Source organism: Theropithecus gelada, chromosome 6 (assembly GCF_003255815.1).
Source record: "Theropithecus gelada isolate Dixy chromosome 6, Tgel_1.0, whole genome shotgun sequence".
NCBI classification, from domain to species: Eukaryota; Metazoa; Chordata; class Mammalia; order Primates; family Cercopithecidae; genus Theropithecus; species Theropithecus gelada.
The window spans coordinates 57,763,818-57,786,880 of NC_037673.1; the positions used below are offsets into that span (position 1 = coordinate 57,763,818).

General features: G+C 39.6%; 1 protein-coding gene and 2 pseudogenes across 6 annotated transcripts in view; 1 reads left to right on the plus strand and 2 right to left on the minus strand.

Annotated features, from left to right (window-relative positions):
* The window catches only part of ELOVL7 (ELOVL fatty acid elongase 7), a 97,288-nt gene that overhangs the window by 44,273 nt on the left and 29,952 nt on the right, over nt 1-23,063 (minus strand). For 3 of the 5 annotated variants that reach the window (XM_025389260.1, XM_025389264.1, XM_025389263.1), the window contains exon 2: nt 3,506-3,556. The exons of 1 other annotated variant lie outside the window; for it this stretch is intronic. The gene's annotated coding sequence lies outside the window, so the exon portion shown is untranslated. Of the gene's footprint in view, nt 1-3,505; nt 3,557-7,812; nt 7,852-23,063 lie in introns of all 5 variants that reach the window. One more of the 5 variants, XM_025389261.1, reaches the window with a different exon arrangement.
* On the plus strand, nt 6,252-6,901 carry LOC112627009 (annotated as a pseudogene).
* Nucleotides 17,801-19,636, minus strand: LOC112627010 (annotated as a pseudogene). The gene has a single exon (XR_003120007.1). The product of XR_003120007.1 is annotated as a dihydrolipoyllysine-residue acetyltransferase component of pyruvate dehydrogenase complex, mitochondrial pseudogene (transcript).

A 23,063-nucleotide genomic window follows, 5' to 3' on the forward strand; every position in this document is an offset into this window, starting at 1 on the left:
CGGCTGCTGACTTCCACCCCTCCGGATCCCGCAGGGTGTCACTGTGTTTCTGATCCAGTGAGGCGCCCATTGCTACTTCCCATGGGGCTAAAGGCTCGCCATTGTTGCTGCATGGCTAAGTGCCCAGGTTCATCCTAACCAAGCTGAACATCAGTCCCTAGGTTCCACGGTTCTCTTCCGTGACCCATGGCTTCTAAAAGAGCTATAACACTCACCGCATGGCCCAAGGTGCCATTCCCTGGAATCCCTGAGGCCAAGAACCCCAGGTCAGAGAACAAAAGGCTTGCTGCCATCTCGGGAGCGCTCGCCACCACCTTGGGAGCTGTAAGAACAAAGACCCATGTGCGGTAACAGTATTGCACAGACAGTCTCTCTCTGGGTTATGACCCTAGAAAATCAGAGGCCCCAAGTCTCTACTCGTACCATGTTAGGCAGGAAAAATCCCTGAGATAAGACATAAACTTCTTAGTAAGCATTCAAAGGTCGCTAGGGAAACTTCCACTTAGATATTACTCTACACATTTCCTAGTATTCCTTTCCTCATCTATTTTCTCACTGGAACTGGTTCCCCAGTCTCGTCCCCACCCTTTATACTTTAGCAGAAACAAAATCTCAAAGAGGCCGTGAGGCTGGAGGAAAGTGACCAGAAGTTCTGAAGTATATTAAAACACGAGGGATGACTATAAAGTAATTATTTGTTTAAAGCAGGATTTCTCAACCTCGACAGTCTTGATATTTGGGGGCAGATAATTCTTAGTTGTGGGGAAGTGTCCTGATTATTGTAGTCCTGGCTTCCATCCACAAGTGCCAGGAACAAGTCCTACCCAGTTGAGACGATCAAAAACATTTCCAGAAATTGACAAACGTCCCCTGTGGGGCAAAATCCTCCCAAGTTGAGAACTATTGTTCTAAAGGAAGCTACCAACATGTATTCATTCAAATAAAAGCTTGCTTCTGAGTAATCACTTTGGCAATTATACATTTGTGTCAGTGATACAGTCATTAAAACAATTTTTGAGCTTTTCTTTAAAAATCAACTTCAGAGTTTTTTGGAATTTCATTTAAATGGTTTTAAAGGAGGAAAAATTTTGGCCTACTGCTTCTATACAACAAGTTCATAACCAGTCAAAAGTTAAGGTTGGTTTAGAGGCAAATGGATCAAGTGGAGCTATATTTTGAGGTGGGAAAGGGTGGGGAATAAAGCTGGGTTTAATGAAAAAGTAATTTACTACGGACATTTTCAGCTCATGGTTTATAAAACAAGAACAATTCCAAAAAAACTTGGGAAATGTTTGGGGCTATGGCAATATTAGTGGAAAAGATATATAGTAGGCTGAGGAGAATATTTTTGAGGAAACACTCATTAGATGTATATATTCCAGCAGAATAGTTTATCTGCTGGAATTATCACTTATTATAACTCCAATTAAAAGGAAGCAAACCTAGAATGTGGAACAGTCTCAGTGAAAAATTATTTCAAATGACAAATTTTCAAATGTGTTAATTATAACATACACGCATGTCTGTATGCGACAATATATACATACCACACACACACACATTACAGAAGCAAAAATACATGTCCATTCCACATACTACACAGGATTTTGTGTTTTGTTTTGATGGTTCATGTTTATTAACCCACATTTCTCCCTGGTATTTTATCACCCTCCATTCTCTTTTTGCCATTTCTCTCCATTGAATAGGTTGTTAACACTGCCTTGGAAATAAAAGAGAACAGCAGAAAGCAAAGAAAGTTTTATCGTAGCTTTTGGGTTACAAAAGCTTAGGCACTTAGCCATACAGAACACAGGGTAGACACAAGAGGTGCCCATGCATCCTGGCACAGAAAAGCATCCTTCAGGCTTGAGGGAAGGAGAGTCCGAGGAAAGGAATTAGTACAGATCCCGGACAGAAAGGTAATAAGCCCTGAGGAAGTGCCAGGTAGGAAAACGGGAGGCAAGAACAGAAGAGCGCAGGCACTATTGCCTAGGCAGAGCTGGGACAGGTGGCCAGTTGGACTTTAGGCAGCCACTGAAAGTTTCTTTTGCTCCAGTCTGGTGCAAGAGCAGTATAAAGACTTCTGAGCACCCCCAACAGGCATGGAAGTGTGAAAGGAAAATATCTTGGGCCCCTATAATCACTAAAGGGAAAAAGCAGCTGTGAACTGCTTAGGGCAAATCTGCCCCCAATTCTTTTCAAAGTTATCCTCTGCTCTCTGAGATAAATGCGTTCCTGATCACCTCTTTTGTAAAGGTTAATCAGAAATGCAAAAGAATGCAAGCAATCCTTTGTCTCTCACCTATCTGTGACCTGCAAGCCCCCTCCCTGCTTCGAGTCTTCCTGCCTTTGCTTTGAGTTGTCCCGCCTTTCCACATCGAACCAATGTACTTCTTGCATACACTGATTGATGTCTCATGTCTCCCTAAAATGTATAAAACTAAGCTGTGCCCTGACCACCATGGGTACATGTTGTCAGGACCTCCTGAGGCTGTGTCACAGGTGTGTGTCCTCAACCTTGGCAAAAAAAGTTTCTAAATTAACTGAGAAAACTTTCAGATTTTCTAGGTTTATGGAAGTATTGCATAAGAGCCATAGAAAATGAAGGAGTCATAAAAGTAGAAACAATGTATATCTCTTCGGATCTGCAAGTATAAGTGGCCAAAGACCTGATGGGACCCTGAATATCTCAAAGGATGGCATTGTAGACAGAGAACATGGAGGATTAAAGGGTTCCTCCCCCCAATTACCTTGATACTACATAAGCTTTTTTAACTTGCTGAGGTCGGAGGGGAGGTACTTAGAGATTAAAGCTGACTAAAATAGTTTTCTACCACCCCAAGGAATAAAAGTTTGAAATAAAAATAAAGCTGTAAAAAAATAATTATTTACTTATATCAGACCAAATAGACTTTAAGTCAAAAACTGTCACAAAAGGTAAGATCATTATATGGTGATAAAGGGGTCAATTCATCAAGAGAATATAACAATTATAAATATATATGTATCCAACATAGTAGCACCAAAAATAATGCAAAGATTAATAGATCTGAAAGGAGAGAGAGACTACAATACAACAATAGTAGGGGACTTTAATGTCCTACTTTCAACATTGCATAAATCATGAAGACATAAAATAAATAAGGAAACACTGAACTTGAAGTACGCATTAGACTAAATGAACCTAACAGACATGTGCTGAACATTCTATCCAACAGCAGCAAAATACACATTCTCCTTAAGTGTACACAGAACATTCTCCATGACAGATGATATACTGAGCCACAAAACAAGTGTTACCAAATTTAAGAAGACTGAAATCATATCAAGCATCTTTTCTTATCACAATGGTGTGAAACTACAAATCAGTAACAGGAGGAAAAGTGGAAAATTCACAAATACATGGAAAGTAAGCAACATGCACCTGAACAACTCATGGTCAAAAAAGAAATCAAAATGGAAATTTTAAAATATTGAGACAAATGAAAATGAAAACACAACTTACCAAAACTTATGGGATGCAACAAAAGCAGTTCTAAGAGGGAAGTTTAAATGCCTATAATAGAAAAGAAAAAAAAAACTTCAAATAAATAATTAACATTACACTTCAAGTAACTAGAAAAAGAAAAACAAAGTCAGCAGAAGCAAGAAAAAATAGACTAGAGTCGAACTAAATGAAATAAAGACTAGAAAAACAATAAAAAGATAACAAAACTAACAGCTGGTTATCTAAAAAGCTCAACAAAATTGACAAACCTTTAGCTGGACAAAGGAAAAAAAGAGTATTAACAAATAAAATTGGAAATGAAAAAAGAGACATTGTAACTGATACCACAGAAATGCAAAGGATCATAAGAACTGCTATGAAAAATGATACACCAGCATATCCCAGAATAAATGGATACACTCCTGAAAACATATAACCTTCCACGATTGAATCATGAAGCGGGAGAAAATCTAAACAGACCAATAGTGGGTAAGGAGATCAAGTCAGTAATCAAAAACCTCCCATAAAATAAAAGTCCAGGACCTGATAACTTCACTGTTAAATTCTTCCAAACATTTAAAGAATAACTAATAGTGATTCTTCTCAAACTCTCCCAAAAAAAACTGAAGAGGAGGGAATACTGAAGAGGAGGGAATACTTCAGAACTCATTTCATAAGGTCAGCATTACCCAGACACCAAAGCCAGACAAGGACACTACAAGAAAAGAAAACTTCAGGCCAATACCCTTGATGAATACACAGGCAAAAATCCTCAAGAAAATACCAGCAAATGAAATTCAATAGCACATAAAAAGATCATTCACTATGATCAAGTGGGATTTATCCCTAGGATACAAGGATGGTTCAACACATGCAGATCAATAAATGTGATACACCACATTAATAACATGGAAGACAAAGACCACATAATCATTCCAATGGATGCATAAAGAGCATTTGACAAAATTCAGCATCCTTTTATAATAAAAACTCAATGAATTTGGTTTAGAAGAAACCTCAAAACAATAAAGGCCATATATAAAAAGCTAACATAATACTCAGCAGTAAAGAGTTGAAAGCTTTTCCTCTAAGATCAAGACAAGGACGCCCACTCTCACCACTTTTTTTGTTTTTTGTTTTAAAAAATAGAAATTTATTTCTCACAGTTCTAGAGGCTGGAAGTTCATGATCAAGGTGCCAGCAAGATAAGGTCTCACTCTGAGGTCTCTTCTCTTGGCTTGTGGGTGGCAACCATCTCACTGTGTGTTTGAATGACCTCTTTGTTGCGCCCTCACTTCTATTCAACATAGTAGTCTTCCCTCCATATTCATGGGTTCTGCATCCATGGAATCAGAGGGTCAATTATACATATTTTCAATCCACTGTTGGTGGATGTGGAATCCTCAGTTATGCAAGGTCAACTGTACTATACCATTAAGCATTCTACTTTTTAAAAATGTTTTACTTATTTATTTGGAGACAGGGTCTCGTTTTGTCACCAAGGCTAGAATGCAGTGGCATGATCACAACTCACTGCAGCCTTGATCTCCTGGGCTAAGGCAATTGTCCCACTATAGCCTCCTGAGTAGCTGGGACTACAGGCATATGCCAAAATGCCTGGCTAATTTTTTATTTTTTGTAGAGATGGGTGTCTTACTGTGTTGCCCGGGCTGGTCTCAAACTCCTGGGCTCAGGTGATCCTCCCACCTTGACCTCCCGAAGTGCTCAGATTATAGGCATGAGCCACTGTGCCTGGCCTGGACTACAGCAATCTCAGATTTTGGTATGGGGTCCTGTAACCAATCCCCTACAGATACGAAAGGCAGACTGTATTGGAGGATCTAGCCACAGCAATTATGCAAAAAAGAAATAAAAAGGCATCTAAATCAGAAAGGAAGAAGTTAATGTGTCTCCTTGTAGACAATAGGGTCTTACAACTAGAAAACCCTAAAGAGTACTGGGTGTGGTGGCTCACATCCATAATCCCAGCACTTGGGAGGCCAAGGCAAGGGGATCATTTGAGCCTAGGAGTTGAAGACCAGCATGGGCAACAAAGTAAGCCCCCATCTCTACAAAAAAAATAAAAAAATTAGCCAGGCATGGTGGCGCACACCTGTGGTTTCAGCTACACAGGAGGCTAAGGCAGGAGGATGGCTTGAGCATGGGAGGTCAAGGCTGCAGTGAGTCATGATCGTGCCACTGCACTCTAGCCTGGGTGACAGAGCAAGATCCTGTCTCAAAAAAAAAAAAAAGAAAAAGAAAAAAAAGAATGAAGAAACTAGAACAAAGCAGGCAGAAGGAAGGATAAGCAGCTTGCTGAGTCTGTTCACTCTTTTTCCCTTGCAGGACGCTTGCTCCATCTTCTCCTGCCGTTGAATGTCAGATTCCAGGCTCTTTGGCCTTTGGACTCTGGGAACTTGTACCAGCGGCCTCTCAGGGGCTCTCAGGTCTTTCACCTCAGACTGAGGGCTGCACTGTCAGCTTTCCTGGTTTTGAGGCTTTTGAACTTCAAACGAGTCACACTACTAGCTTCTCTCTCTCCAGCTTGCAGATGGCCTATTGTGAGACTTTGCCCTGTGAGCCAATTCTCCCTAATAAACTCTCTTTTATATATATACATATATCCTATTGGTTCTGTCCCTCTGGAGGACTCTAATACAGACTTGTGAGTTTGTCAAGTGAGATTTAAAACCATTTACTTTAGGTATGGGATTGGGTCAGTACAATTTTTCTTTTATATCCCTTATGTCAGTGGTTTTTAAACATGGTTGAAAACCAGAATCACCCAGAGAGAGATTTGGATTCAGTTAATGTTTGGGAAAATTCTGATGGGCCAGGTTTGAGAATCTTTTCTTAAAGCTTCATAAATCATTCTCAGACATGACGACACCCATGACAACATGAGCAACAGGCATAAAATACGTGACAAAGGATTCAGTTAAAGAAGGTCGGAGCAGTGTGAAGAAGAAGCGAGAACGACCCCCGGACCAACCAAAGCCCGCGCGCGCTGCATCTCGCGTCCAGCTCCTACCTCCCGCCGCGTCGCCAGCACGCCCAAGAGAAAGGCTGAAGGGGATGCTAAAGGAGATAAAGCCAAGGTGAAGGACGAACCACAGAGAAGATCCGCGAGGTTGTCTACTAAACCTGCTCCTCCAAAGTCAGAGCCCAAGCCTAAAAAGGCCCCTGCAAAGAAGGGAGAGAAGGCATCCAAAGGGAAAAAGGGAAAAGCTGATGCTGGCAAGGAGGGGAATAACCCTGCAGAAAATGGAGATGCCAAAACAGACCAGGCACAGAAAGCTGAAGGTGCTGGAGATGTCAAGTGAAGTGTGTGCATTTTTGATAACTGTGTACTTCTGGTGACTGTACAGTTTGAAATACTATTTTTTATCAGGTTTTATAAAAATGCAGAATTTTGTTTTACTTTTTTTTTTTTAAAGTTATGTTGTTAGCACACAAAACACTTCGTTGTTGTTTTTGGGGGAAGGGGCATATGTCACTAACAGAATGTCTCAAAGCTGGATTGATGTGGGGAAAACACCATTCCCTTCCAGTTTTGACAGACTTCCTCTTGGCTCTCAGGAGGAGGGATTCCCTGACTTTGACACACATGGCCACCTTGGCACAAAAGCCTTGTGGTATGGAAAAAGAAGTTTGTTTTTATGTCCTCTTCTCCCTTTCTACCTTTCAGCACAGACTTAACTCCCTTAAGCCCAGACATCTGTTGGGACCTGACCCCTAGTCATTGGTTACCAGTGTGTCAGGCAATCTGGACTTTCCAGTGATGCCACTGAGATGGCACCTGTCAAAACAGCAGTGGTTTCATTTCTAGATTGTGGATCTTCAGATAAATTCTGCCATTTTCATTTCACTTCCTGAAAGTCAGGGTCGGCTTGTGAAAAGTTATTAAACAACATGCTAAATGTGAAATGTCAACCCTCACTCTAAACTTTCCCTGTTCAGACCATCAGATGAAGACTTCATTGGGTTTTATAGTGGCTTTCTGATTTTTGGTAGTCCATTGAAGAAGGGAGTTTGAAAGTTGTTGTATACTGTTAACAACTGTCTGCCCATGTCCTGCCTGAAATACCATGATTGTTTATGGAAAGTATCTTTAATAAAGCTGGATACAGTTTGGCTTGGGGGAAAAAAAAAAAAAAAAAAAGGTCACTCAGGAATGATAAGGCTTCTGGGTCAAGAAGGGCAGGAATAGGAGGTGTAATCAATGCTGGAAAAGATTAATCTGGGGTTTCAAAAGAACTCATGAGAGATGTGAAATATGGGGACAGATGTTTGAATCAGCACATATATCCAGGATGTAAACTAACATTTTATATCAGGGATGATTGCTTAAAGTTCTTAAGTATCTGTGAAAGAGAAAATCACTACCTACTATATCTTGTATCTTAGTAAATTACAGAAAATTAGACCACAAGCCTTGTAATTTAGGCAAACAAAACTGATGGAGAAACGTTAAAGATACTAGTCACCTAACTTTCTATTTTTCAAATGGCAATGTTACAGAATCAGGGAAGATGCTTTCATCTGCAAGTAACAGAAAACTCAAAATGGCTTAACCAGTAAGAGGATATGTTTTCTCATAGTATAAGAAGTCCAAAGATAGGCGAGTTCTCCTGAGTTGGCAAAATTCTCTTTTGTCGTTTTTACGGAAAAAGATAGTAGCAACCATTCCAAATAGCACATTCTCATACACCTTTATTTAGAGCAGTGAAAGAGAATTTTCTCTGTGTCTCTTTTTAGCAGCTTCAAAATCCTTCTCAATGCTCCTCCAGAGGCCCTTAAATGACCCTTCCCAGAATTGCATCACATGCCAACATTTAAACCAACCACTGAAAACAAAAACAAAAACAAAAACAAAAACAAAACAAAACACTGGGACTGCAGTGATTTCTTTGTTAATCTACATTATATTTTACCGTCCCATCCCACCCCGCAAGTCACAAGCGGAAGCACATGACCTCAGGGAGAAAGGAGAATCCCAGAATAAGGAAGAAGAGTGGTTAGCTCACATGGAAGAAGGAAGGCTGAGAGACAATGCTGCCTGTAGCCGTGACACAGAGATTACCCTGTAGTGTCTTTTCAAATATAAACTGAAGCTTACAGCCTAAGCCTATCCAAGTGATCTCTACCTCTCCTCTGATAGGTGCTCAGGCTAAACTAATCTTGATTTTCGTTTAAACAAAGCATGATCAATAAGTGAATATGTTAAGTATGCCTGATAAACATACTTTGCAACACCATATAAGACTTGTTAGTGAATTTTATATCTGCTATTTAGAAGTATCTTGTGCCATTGTCTCTTTGATACAGATAACACACTATAAACCTATAAACACAGAGAGCTTAGGGTTGGGCTACTACTTGTAATTGTTGTTTTATCACTTCCATGAACTCATGTTGTTCTGACAGGTATACAACATATTTAAATAAAATAGATGTTTCCCATCCCCCAATAATAGAACATATTACCACGTTTTCTATATGAATTAACTCAGGCCTGTCTTTCAATTAGGTTTAAAAGTAGTCATTTCCATGTCAAACAGAACCTCAAACAAGTATTTTTACCATCCTTTCCACTCCCTACTACTCCGTTATTTCATCTCAATTTTCACTTCCTCATTTTCCCTTCATAAAGGGATTTATTAAGAATTAAATGCCTCTAGAAAGGATAACATATGTGCATGACCTACCAAAGTAATTCAGATTGCATTTCTGTTTGGCACAGGCTCTTCAGTATAATCATGACTCTTGAGTTGGAGCAGAGGCAAACAAACTAGATGTTTACTCACCAACCTCAACTAGTTTACATGATAACTGGTAAGAAATGAAGGAGTCCTAGAAGCCAGTGATACAGCAACAGGAACCACTAGCAAATACAATTCATGTAAAAACCTTATCACGAGTGCTAAACATTGTGCTACTTATTGCGCTTATTTTTACTCTTATTGATAATAGACGGCCTCTCAATCTAAGCAGAGCAATCAGTATCCTTCTGAAGTCTCTGGTCCTAACTCAGCATTCTATAACTGGAGAGACAGGGCAAACTTAGAAAAGAGTCAGAGCATCTTTAGGGGAAATAAAGGACCCACTGAAGTCACCATCAAGTATAAGCTCAGTGCTAGGCAGTGCGGAATGGGAGGATAAATACAAGGGCCCTACTCTCAGGCAGCCTTAACATGTGCAAAGAGTCTGGACTCTGGGATGAATAAATGTGAGTAAAGAAAAGCATCCTAAAAGCTGTACAGATGATAGTGACCACTGGGACCAACTGGGACGTCTATCAGAAGAAGTGATAAGTACCCCAAAGGCAGTTTAATTCTTGTTTGTAATTCAAGTGCTAGGACTTGAATAGTCCTAGTCTTGAATAGAACAGGTGCTTAATAAATATCTGCTGAATGAATTTAAAAATGTTGTAAACTCAGAAAAATAAGGGAAGGCAAGAGGGACAGACCAAATGCTCCATTTCTTAGGCCTTCTTCCCTACTTTTTTTGAAACAAATACAAAATACTCCTGTCATTCATTTTCTCTTCAAACATAAAGTAACTTTTGAGCATCTGTTATTGTGCAAGAAGTGCTAAGCAAGACATAATATTATTTTTAAAATATGATTCCTAAATTCAAACAACTGAATCTGGCAGGGAAAAGGTACCTACTCAGATTTCTACAATGCAAAGCAGAATGCAGGGGCATGCAAACAGTAGTCTTTAGGAATGAAGAGTCACATCTGTACCCACACGTGACCTAGAAGAAAGGCATAATGGAGGAAAGGACACATGAGCTGAGCCTTGAGAATAAAATTTCAATAGGGCAAAAATGTGCACAGCTGAGAGAAAGGAGAGGCCTGCATTGCAAGTAGAGAAAATTCATTTGCTTATTCAACCAATATTCTGAAGTATATGTTATAGGCCAAACACTTTTTTGGGTGACAATGATACAGTAGGAAACAAAACAAAAATCCTGGCTTCATGAGATTATGAAAAGTTGCAGATGTGTTTCCAAAATGTTTGTTGCTACACTTGGCAACATACAGGGCTAACGATGGAAACAACAGGAAGATCAAGACAGGAAAGGTAGATTACAGCAGTGGCACCTGATTCTGGAGGAACCAAAGGCCAGCGAGGCTAAATAATTTCTTTAGAGTTAGTTCTGTTGACCATGAGGAGTCATTACAGGTTTCTCAACTGAGAAATGTCTTAATCAAAGTGGTGCTTTGGAAAGATTGACTGGGTGGTCGAATCCAGGGCTGGGTAACTAAGGGTGTGGTTTAAAAGCAGGGAGAGCAATTACACAGTATTGCATCCTATTGGGAAGGATCCAGCATAAGCCAGTATTGCATCCTACTGGGAAGGATCCAGCATAAGCATCACTTCCTTCAAGATGTCATTCTTGATTCAGCCAGTCAGGGCCAGGTGTGCCACTAAGGTATCCTCAAAAGAATCTCTCATCTATGAGAGCACTTCCTGTACACAGTATTGCAAATCTATTCTTATGTTTTCTACTCATGAAGAGGAAAGAGACTGAGCCTCATCACGTCCATGTTCCCAGGGCCTAGACCAACGCCTGGCATGTAGCAAGAAATATGTGTGGTATGAGGAAATATCCAAGTGTTATGGATTGAATTGTGTCTTCCCAACATTTCCATGTTAAAGTGCTAACCTCCAGTTCTTCAGGATATGACCTTATCTGGAGAAAGAGTCTTTCTAGAAGTCATCAAATTATAATGAGGTCATTACGTGGTCCCTAATCCACTATGACTGGGGTCTCTATAAAAAGGGGAAATTCAGACATAGACATGCACACAGGAAGAACACCCACCTATAAGCCAAGGGGAGAGGCCTGTACAGATCCTTTCCTCACAGCCCTCAGAGAGAACCAACCCTACCAACACTTGGATTTCAGATTTCTCATCTTCAGAACTATGAGGTAATAAACATCTGTTGCTTAAACTACCTAGTTTATGTCACTTTATTACAGCAGTTGTAGCAAACTAATACACCAAAGTGAAGATGTTCACTCAACTTGAAGAAAAATCCAAAATTGGAGCCCAGGATTAAGGCCAGGGTTCCCTATAAAGAGAAGGAATCATTGTCGTGGGAGCAGACTAAATCTCTGTGAGAAATAATACAGGAGGAGACATGGCAAAGGGTAACACTTAGGGGACACCAGTGTTTAGGAATCAGGAAGAGCAGCTGAGACAAATTTAAAGAAGGAATAGCCAGAAAGGTGCAGAAGGAAGCTGCCTGGTAGGAGCTTCAAATACTGCAAAAAAAGAAGAAGAAATGATGAAAAAAAAAAAGTAACAGAAATTTATTGTCTCACAGTTCTGGATGCTAGAAGTCTAAAACCAAAGTGTTGGTAGGGTCGGTTCCTTCTGAGGGCTGAAGGAACTGTTTGTGGTCTCTCTCCTTGGCTTGTGAACTGCCATCTTTATGTTCACAGGAAGGCAGCCCCTCAGGGAACACCCATGTTGGGGAATAGAAAGAGAATCCAGGGACAAAACATAAAGAAGCAAGTCAGAGAGCTGCAGAAGGGAGCTTCTACTTTGGTATTGGTAGCAGCTGCAAATACAGAAAAAAGAAAAATAAATGGTCAAAAGAAAAACTGCCCACAAAATTTCAGAGAGGCAACCAAATAAGGAAGGGCTACACCCAAATGTTCTAAATTGCAAAACGCTGTGGCCCAGGAAAGGGTTGGGAGCACAGTGGCGTCTACAACATAGCAGGGTTCCTAACCCAACGCGGCCTCTTCCTCCAGCTGCACTGGGGATGCAAAAGAGCCTGAGAATCCTCACAAGCAACCCCACATCGGAGGAGAAGCAAATGGACTAACAATCCTAATTTTTTTTTTCTCCAGGTGGTGAACGGAACAACAGGATTGATTCTGATTATGGAAACTCCATATACTAGTGAACAGATAAAAATGCCTTAAAGGGAATGGGATGCAACCTATGAGGTGGAATGAATCTTGGTATGAATGTTGAAAACTACTTAAAAGTGAAAATACAACCCAGGTTCCTGAATTCTTCTTTCCTTCACTTTTCATGTCCTCAGGCTACAGGAAAAAATGACTATGAACTGAAATTATCAGCCCTCAAACTATTGCTCAGTGAGAAAAAACAAACTGGCTCAAAAATACTGAGGGAAAGAGACAGCAAAGCACCCAAATTGTATCAGAGCAAGTCTGACTAGAGGTGCCCTAATATTCATTTGATGAAAAAAAAAATCACTGGAAAACTTTATAAATAAACTGTAAGGGGAAAGAAAGCAAAGCAAAAAGGACCCAGAAGACAAAAAAGAACCAAGAACAACAAAAGGTAACTAAAGGAACAAAAGGAAATTCTCCAGAAGTGTTTTGAGTTAAAAACATGTATTCACAAAATGATAAAAGAATAAAATGGAATGGGAGACTGTAGAACCAATGAAACAAATTGAGGACCGAAGCATCATTAGCACACTAAAAAATAAATCAGAAACAGCCAGAAACAGAGTATTCAGAGCCAAGCAGTGATTTCTAGGTATAGGAGAAAAACTGAAGCGTTCAAATGAAAATGATAAAGGTTAAAGCAATATATATGTAAAAAAAAAGGAGGGCAAAGATGATCCTAAACAAGGGTAATTGGTCTTTCTAAAGTACAAGATTCAACCAAAGAAAAAGTAACATATTCAAATACATAACAAAAAATAATTTCCTACTGACTTTATAGACAGACTGAGAAAACAAAATTGTAAGAAAATCTGATGCATAACAATCAACAGCAAGACAAATCCTGATTAAATTGATGAACTCAAAGAATAGGAAAAAATTCTTATGCATCTATGCAGAAAAATCAAATTAAAGAAATCAAAGAAAACCTAAATAAATGGTAAGTGATACCATGTTCATGGTTTGGAAAACTTAATATTGTTATCAATTCTCCTAAATTGATCAACACAATTCTTATTAAAATCCCATACGCTTAGCACATGACCCAGCAATTTTACCCTTAATATTAACCCAAGAGAAAGACTTATATTCATTCCAAAACTTGTACATAAATGTTTACAGTGATTTTATTCATAGTCACCCAAAATAATAAACAACTGAAATTTTCTTTGACTAATAAATGGATAAACAGTGGTATATCCATTCAATGAATTACTACGCAGCAATAAAAAGAAAAAGGCTACTGATACAACATGGATGAATCTGAACTGTATTTCTGTTAAGTGAAATAAGCCAGACTCCAAAGAATACATACTATGAAATTCATTTATGAAATTCTGGAGAAAGCTAAACTATAAAGATAGAGAACGTGTCAGAGGTTGCCTGGGGTTGGAGGATGGAGGGGGGTTCACTACAAAGCACAGCACAAAAGAATTCTGGAGGGTGATAGAAATGTTATGAGAACAAAATGATTTTTTTCTTTAAAAAATAGTATTAAGAGACTGGTGAAATGTTGACAATTTTTGAGAATGATTGATGATAGTACATGGGTGTTAATCTCTACTTCTGTGTATGTCTGACAACTCTATTTTAAAATGTTTAAAAATGAAAAAAAGAAAATGTTAAGGATGACAACTGGTATTGGTAGTGTCAAAGAATCTAAAGAAGAACACTAGTTCTTCAGTGTTGAGTGAATATGAAGAAAAAACCTACTGAATTATGAAACTAGCTAATAATTTATAAACTTCTACAGCATAATACACAGTTGGGTGGCAGAAATCAAACCTAGGCTCCAAGGAGTGAGGAGGCATTGAAAGTAGCTTGTCTTGATAAATATAAACTCATCCCAGAGGAAGGTTTGAACTGGAGGGACTTCTAGAGTTTGTCTAGCTGTGATGACTGAAGTTCTGAAGAATTTTTCAAGAAAGAGTTGGATCCAACACTCAGCTCAACCGACTTCTGGGATCACTCCCTTTCTATGATCCAGTTACTCAAGATACTTATTTATAGGAGAAAGAAAGAAGGTAGTAGAGAGAAGGACAGACTTATTTCAAGGACGAAAACATCTTGAATACATTTGTAAGGCCAAGAAAAGTTGGTGGAAGAGGAGAAGCTGAAATTGCACGAGTGTTTAGGGATATGCCTCAGGCGAAAGCTTTGATTTCACAGGAAATCAGAAAAAAGTAGGAAAATAGAGAAACCATAGCCTCAAGTGAAGTTCCACTGGCCACAAATGCAAAGCAGGCACGCAAGATAAAGTCCTTATTTTAGCACCTGCACTCAACCTAAACCAGCTAGGGTTCTAAAGCATATTTGCATTTCAGTCAGCTGGAAATTCACAGTAAGTATTTCACTGAAACAAAAGCATAATAGGTAGTTTTCTAGATAAGCCACAGACACTGACTTAGCCCACCATCTGAGTACATTTTAGCTGGAGTTCTAGTTTTGAGAAATGGAGAGATGATTGGCGCAACAGAAGGAAGGAACAGAAGGGTGTAAGATCCCTTACACCCAGGGATCTCATTCTGTCCTAAATCCATCAAGGCCTTAAATCCACCAAAAATGTCCCAAGTACACAACTGCCTAACTCTCCTCAAACAAACAAACAAAAAGTCAGTTTATTAAACTGCAACACATGTTGGCTACATAATGGAAAGAAAGTAATTTCATCATTAATTCTGAAGCTTGAATGTACATTAGGCTTTCCTGAGGTACTTGGTGAAAGATATTTCCAGGGCCTCCCCCACAGGCAATCTCATTTAGGTGGTCCTTCAACCACACTTAGGGAAACACAGCACTATGATTTTCTGGTTTTGTTTTTTAAGACAATGCTTGTTAACACAAATGAATCTTTGAATGTTTTAGGGACTTAAGAAAATGGAGCATTTCTTATAGTATGAAGGAAAACATTTGTGGGCAGAAGAACAAAAGAAGCAGTTTGGCCCAGTTTAAGGCAGTACCCCTAGGATCCTCCTCCTGTTATATTTTAATACTTAACACACACCTTCATTTCCCATTCATGGGTGAGGACATGGACACTGGAATCACATACTGAAGGGAAAGGGAGATGGTGAATTCATTCATTTATTAAAGGCTTTTCATGTGGATTTTTCTAAGCCCACTGCTTATCTAAACTTCTGTTTAAAAAGCTTCTACAAAGGCCGTGGCTCAGCCTGTAATCCCGGCACTTTGAGAAGCCGAGGCGGGCGGATCACGAGGTCAGGAGATCGAGACCATCCTGGCTAACACGGTGAAACCCCGTCTCTACTAAAAAATACAAGAAAAATTAGCCGGGCGTGGTGGCGGATGCCTGTAGTCCCAGCTACTCAGGAGGCTGAGGCAGGAGAATGGCTTGAACCTGGGAGGCAGAGCTTGCAGTGAGCCGAGATCGCACCACTGCACTCCAGCCTGGATGACAGAGAGAGACTTCATCTCAAAAGAAAAAAAAAAAAGCTTCTACAGAGAATTCATGTTAGAAACATTATTTTATTCAAAACTGAAGATAGATTAGCCCATTACCTATACGTGATTATTCAGTGGAATCAATAATTACTAAAATATACAAATATGCAATCCTACAGCACATTATATGTAACCAGTACTGATATTCCACTCTTGTGCTTTAGGACAGGCAGGACAGTTTTTCAGGGCTGGCATCTGATCTGATTCATTGGACAGCCATACCACACTAGTTTATTAATATTTTGGTTCTAACTCCTGCACATACCTCTATATTTGGGAGTCATTATACTGCATTTCATTTGCAGATATGTTTCACCTCACCTAGAATTTTGTAAGTTCTTGTAGGGTAGGGTGGAAGGGTTTCTTAAGCAAATTTGTATTGTGTACAGTACTGACTCAGGGGAGGTGAGTCAAGGACTAAATATCCATGGTATTCATCAATCAGTAAAGAAATTCTCATAGCTCTACTGGGCAGTAAGAAGGCCCAATTTTGTCAGTTTCAATTTTAACTTAGAAGAATAAGTAAATAAGGTATATTTATCTGTAAATAACTCACATGACAAGGTCAACCTCTCAGCTTTCTGTTATCTAACTGTATTCTATTTGTGCTTCTGCCCTTTACTGAGAGGCTGTATTTGATATTCTCAAAAGATTTTCTTCACTGAGATTGGTTCTCAAAAACTTGAGGAATGCGTTTTCATTAAGGTCAGTTGTACTTTTTTATTAAAAAAAACTTTGTGAATTAGCTGCATTTTATTCATTTGAACTATGATCACTCATACCTAGAAGGAAAAAATAGTATATCGTATGTGTGTGTATATGCACATACTATATATATAGAGAGAGTACTATATATAGTATAGAAGACAGTATAGTCATTAGCATACTGGGCATTCTAAGTGTTTCTCTTTATTGGCTTCAGTGTCTTTCTCAAGTAGTCCATCTGACTTATTTTCTGATAAGTAGCAGGCACCTTCCTCTTTCCCACTACATTTTGTTAGACTAATAAATAATGACATATTCCTGAAAGGGGAAATGGAAAAGGTAAAAATAAAAATAAATAAATAATGACATACCAAGAATAAAAGATTAGAAACTGAAAAACTGGGGCCTGTATAACTCACACAAAGGCCATCAACCTTTGTCTTCACGGATGTATATATTTTTTTCTTTCATTTATATCAAGTGGCTGGTTTATATTTAGATTATCTCAAGAGGAAGGGAAACAACTGTGTATAGGGATTCACAGAAAAATAAACAATCAGCTGAAAAGGTCTAACAAAACGTTGACTTTGAAAATTTCACTTATTTTCTTTGAAGTTTTCTACCCTTCCCATCGATGATAAACCAAGATCATATAATGGAAAATTTCAAACCAGGGTTAAATTCTAAAGTAAAGCTTCAATTCAAGCCCTTCCCCTACGAGAATTAGTTTTCCTGATTTCTCCTTCTCTCACATCTAAGGAGAACATTTTAGGAGATTAAATTTCAGAACTTCAAGGTTCCATCCAGGTTACCTTTATGTCCTTTTCTTTAGGGAACCACAATTCTACCTATTCTACATTTCCTAGTGGAAGTACTTATCACCAGAGGGCTAGGCAAGGCCACATGTTCCTTAATTAGGAGTACAGAGCTAAAAATCTGGTGTCTGATTATTAAATGTGCACAATATTTGGGTGTAATTGGCATTTTAAAAATTCAGTAATGTCCATTATAAATAACTTATCTAGACAGACTCAATAATAAAAATAACTGGTTAAAATAAAACGAACCACCTGTTTAATACATAAATATCTTGATAAGAATGAATCATTGTGACCTGGGAGAGTCTTTTCTTCATACCCCTGCACTTCATACCCCTGCACTGGAGAATTTCTCCCCTCAATCTTTGGTGCTCTCTTTTCTTTCTATTGAGTTAGTTACAACAACATGGTGATAGGTTTTTCAAGGTACTTTCTAAACTCAGCAAGCCACTGGTCTCTAACTGCTCCATCCACCACCTGGTGATCACAACTGAGTGTAACAGACATCATGCTAGCCACATCAAACCCTTTTTCATTATCTGTGGGAACCAGTTTATCCTCTGAAGCACCAATTGCCAAAATACATGCTTGAGGTAGGTTAATAATAGCAGAGAAATTCTTAATTCCAAACATTCCTAAATTGGAGATCGTAAAAGTGTCACCCTGGAATTCGTGTGGCTGTAGTTTACCCTCTCTTGCTTTGGTTGCTAAAGAAACATCATCATTAGTAATGGTTTCCAGCCCTTTTATATGTGCATTAAACACAATAGGTGTGATGAGTCCTATAGGAGTACTGACTGCAACACTGATATCAACAATGTGATTTTGTCTCATAACTGTGTCCATCCAAGAAGAATTTGCTTCGGGAACTTTTAGACATGCCAAAGCTGAAGCTTTTATGATGAAGTCATTGACAGAAATTTTGCTTCTCCCTTCTAAAATCTTATTAAGTTCTTTCCGTACCAACAAAACTTCTCCCATATTTACATCTATAGAAAGGTAATAATGAGGTATGGTTTGCTTTGATTGCATTAATCGTTGTGCAATAACCTGACGAATGTTGCTAATTGGGATATCTGTGAAGACATCTGTAGGAACTGGTGCCATTCCAGGACCTGTGGGAGGCACAACAGCTGCTGGAGCAGGAGCAGCTTTACTAGGCACAAAAGAGTCAATATCCTTCTTGGTGATTCTACCATCTGGTCCTGTACCTTTTACTTGTGTAAGATCAATCCCTTTCTCTACTGCCAACTTCTTTGCAAGAGGGCTAACAAACACCCTTCCCTTTGGTCCAGCAGGAGTAGCTGGGCAGGGTGCTGAAGGTGTAGGAGCTAAAGGCTGGGGAGTTGGAGGAACAGTGGCCACCGGGGGTGGGGTAGGTGGTAGTGCTTGTGGTTTTAAATCTGTTACTTCAGTTGGCCTATAGTCAGCAAATGCTGATATATCTGCCTCTTTTTCTACAATGATACAGAGTGGGGTTCCTAGAGGGACATCTCTTGTGCCTTCAGGGACCAGGATTTTTGCCAGATAACCTGCTTCCTGTACTTCAAAACCTATAGTGGCTTTGTCAGTCTCTATCTCTGCCAGTAAGTCTCCTTCACTTAGCTTCTCACCCACTTTTTTTTCCCATCTCTGAACTGTGCCCATGGTCATGGTGGGAGAGAGGGCAGGAAGAAGTACCTGCATGTGAGGGGGATATGAGCTACCAGGAGCCTGAGCAGAAGGTGTAGGTGGTGAAGCAGTGGCAGCAGGGGTTGGTGCTGGGGCCGTCTGTGGGGTAGGTGCTGCTGAGGAATCCAATGTATAATTTTTAAAAGCCTCAATATCCTCAGGCTTGCCAACTGTGATACAGATGATCGCTCCAATGGGAACATCCCTGGTACCTTCAGCAACAAGTATCTTTGCCATATAACACTCCTCCAGGCTCTCAAATCCAACAGTGGCTTTATCAGTTTCAACTTCTGCAATTGGGTCACCTTCGTTGATTTTGCCCCCATCTTTTTTTTCCCAATGGGCTATGGTGCCTGACTGCATTGTGGGGGAAAGAGAAGGCAATGGAACCTTCTGATGCGGGGGAAGACTGTAACAGCAGCAGCCGGGTGACCCCAAAAGCTGCAGCAGTAAGCGGTTCCGTGGCGTGGCCCCAGAGCTGGGGGTCCAGCCACACAGTGCCCGGACTCCGCCATATCCTGTAGTCGGATGTATGTTTTTTAAGACATCCATGTTGTATCAATAGCCTTTTTCTTTTTATTGCTTTTTATTTCTTTTTATTCCTCCATAATGGGTTATGGAGGGAGTGAGTTACTTACCAGGAGAGTGAGTCTGTTATAAAAGCCAGTCTAGCCAACTCTCATGAGCCCCCTCACCATGTGATGCCTTGTACCATCTCAGGACTTTGTAGAGAGTCCCACCAGCAAGAAGGCCCTCACCAGATGTGGCCCCTTGACCTTGGACTTCAGCCTCCAGAACTGTAAGGAATAAATTTTTTCTTATAAATGACCCATTCTTTAGTATTCTCTTATAGCAACATAAAGGGTAAGACACCTAATCTCAATCTTAATCTAAATTTTAGAAAAAGAACATAAAAGAGAAATATAATTCCAGGTACGGTGGCTCAGACCTTTAATCCTAGCAATTTTGGCGGCCGAGGCAGGAGGATTGCTTGAGACCAGGAGTTTGAAACCAGTCTGGACAGCACAGAGAGATCTCATCTCTACAAAATTGTTTTTTAAAAATTAACTGGGCATGATGGCACACACCTGTTGTCCCAGTTACTCAGGAGACCAAGGCAAGAGGATCACTGAAGCCCAGTAGTTTGAGGTTACAGTAAGCAATGACTGTGCCACTGCACTGCAGCCTAAGCAACATAACAAGATCCTCTCTCTCAAAATAAATAAATAAATAAATAAATAAATGAAAAGAAAAGGAAATATAAAGAATAAAATGCTATCTTGAGAGGAAATGAAACAGTTCAATGTTTAACAAAGAGTTTCTTGCTGTTAAGTTTGACAATAGAGAATCAAATTTATTGCTTGGTATATATTTAATTTTCATCAGAAAATGTGTTAGAATAGAAAAAAGTTTTACTGGTTGTGACCTATGTTGTTCAATAACAATAGTGACAAGCCCTCTCTAGGCTGGAGAGGACAAGTTGCAAAATTTAATTGGAAAAAAAAAAGAACAGGCATATAATAATGAAATAAAGGAAAGGGATAGTTCTTCAGTAGATCTGACAGACTGTGATTCAGCACGGCAGGGATTCTGGATCACAGCATCCAGAAAAGGGATGCTTGATGGAATGTGTGACTCTTCTCAGGTAACTATCTTGCTTGGTTAAAGGTTTCCTCTCTCACTGGAATTATAAACAAAGGTTAGGAACCTCCCTCTTGCTAAACCCCAAGGCTTCTCCTAAGTTTTTGTCTACTCTGATCTGCCTGCAGTCCCTCATTGTTGACCTCTCCTTCCTTCTCACAGCCCTGACCTTGGCTTCCACAGTATGGCATTCATCGCACTGGCCTCAAGCCTTTCCATCATTTAGCTCTTGCTTCTTTTGTTTCGTTGGTTCTTTTCTTCATACGCCTGCACTGGAGGATTTCTCCCCTCAATCCTTGGTGCTCTCTTTTCTTTCTATCTACTTGCTCCTAAAAAAAATGGCAATGACTCCTAAGTCTACACACTGAACCCTAACCTTTCATCCATGCCAGAGTCCATTTTTTCCAACTGCCGATAAACATTATAATTTGGATATTCCACCATCACAGGAAGCCTAACTAATCCCAAAAGGAACTCATCTTGCCCAGCTTCTGTCTTCAACCAACAGGTTTCTTTATTCATCGCCTTCACAGGTGTTAATGGCTTGACTTTTCTTTTACTCCAAACCATTGGAATCATCTTTGACTGTGTTCTTTCACCTCCAACCTGTGAGCTGTTACAACTTGACTTTTCTCAAGTGAAAATGTTCCCCACAATTCTTACTGCTAACAACTAGAACTTCAGTTGACACGTGTATTACTATAACTGGGCCTGGATAACTCTTGCCTCTACTCGTATATCTCTTAAATATATGCTTAGGGTTAATCTTGTTAAGAGAAAAAAACAGTCCTAAAATACCACTTTCATCACCTTTTCCCCTTTCCCTATTTTAAATTACATCAAGTCCCAAGTTCTCAGCTCTACTATCTGACTCCACTCTTCTCATTCAACACTCCCTACTGCCCTCCGATACAAAAATCTCTATTTCCCTTCAGTAAGTTATTTCTCACCTGCTCCCATTCCTCCCTCCCAATCTCAGGAGTCATCAACTCTTTGTTTTTGTTTCTATCATATTTTTTTCTGTCAACAGAAACAGGGATTGTTACTTCAGAGAACACTTTTTAAAAGACCACTAGCCTGGTTGTAGTACAAAACGGATTTGCCAAGAGGAGAAGCGGGAGCTAAAACTGGACAGGTAGATTGGGGCTGACTAAGAAGGTCCCTAAGGGCAAGTGCATCACAGTCTTTTCTCTTAGACAGTTAGTTCTCAGGCAAAAACACTGAAACAATCATCAAATTATGGTAAAGCCCAGACAAGCAAAACAAAATACGAAGGTCTCCCTTGTGACCACCACGTATGAAATTTGTAAGAACAAACATTTCCTGCCATGGGAACTTTGCCACTGTCTGCCTCAGATGAAAGCAGTTCCTCTGCTTTCATACATTAACCAAGAGGCTCAAAAGCAAGGTGGCAACAAGAACGAACTCAGCTAAGTTACTTCTCTGACAAAAGTCGGAAAGACTTCTCAGTTGCCCAAATCAGCCTGTGCCAACCTGGAATCCTCATTATCGAAATCTTTTGCAATAAGAAAGCTGTCTTGATTAAAGTTTTAAAAATTGGTGGTTCTGAAAAGAATAAAATTTTCATAATGAGTTATTACGAAATCTGTGAAATGGGTCAAAAATGCATAAGGAAGAAGCAGAACCACAGGTGACAATCAGCCTTCTCATCCAGCCTCAGTGGTCATCCTGGAGTATTGCTCAAAAGTCAAAGAGGTGTTAACAGATTCTGTGAGACGATTGCAGAGTTTTCTTGAAACAAAGGGAGCTGACCCAGCATATCACACACAGCCTCTACTTCTTGAGGCAAAGGAGTACAGTGAGTTACTACCCAAGTTATCCAAGAGAATAACAACAACACCTACTAACTGAAGGCTCTGGGTCATGTACTGTGCTAGGTATTCCACTGACATTATCACATTCAATCTTCCTAGCAGCTCTATCAGAGAAATGCCATTATCTTTATTTTACAGATAAGGAAACTGAAGCTCAGAGAAGTTAAGGAACTTGCTCCAGATCACATAGTTATTAAGCTGTAGAGGAAGTGTTCAAAGTTCAGGGTTCCAGTCTATGCTCGTCATGATAGCACACAGCTTCCCAGTGTGAAGGGCAGTAAGAACAAGATGGTGAAATGAATTTTGTCAATCAACCAACATTTATTAACAGCACACTAAGCACTATGCTGGGCTTAATTGTGAATGGTAGGCAGAAAATACAGGGCTGGAGACTCACCTCCACCCCATCCCCATTTACTGCTCCTAAAATCCCTATCCCATGAAAAACATCACATGAACTACATTGCAACTAATTGCCAGGAAACTATAAGTGGACCTAACAA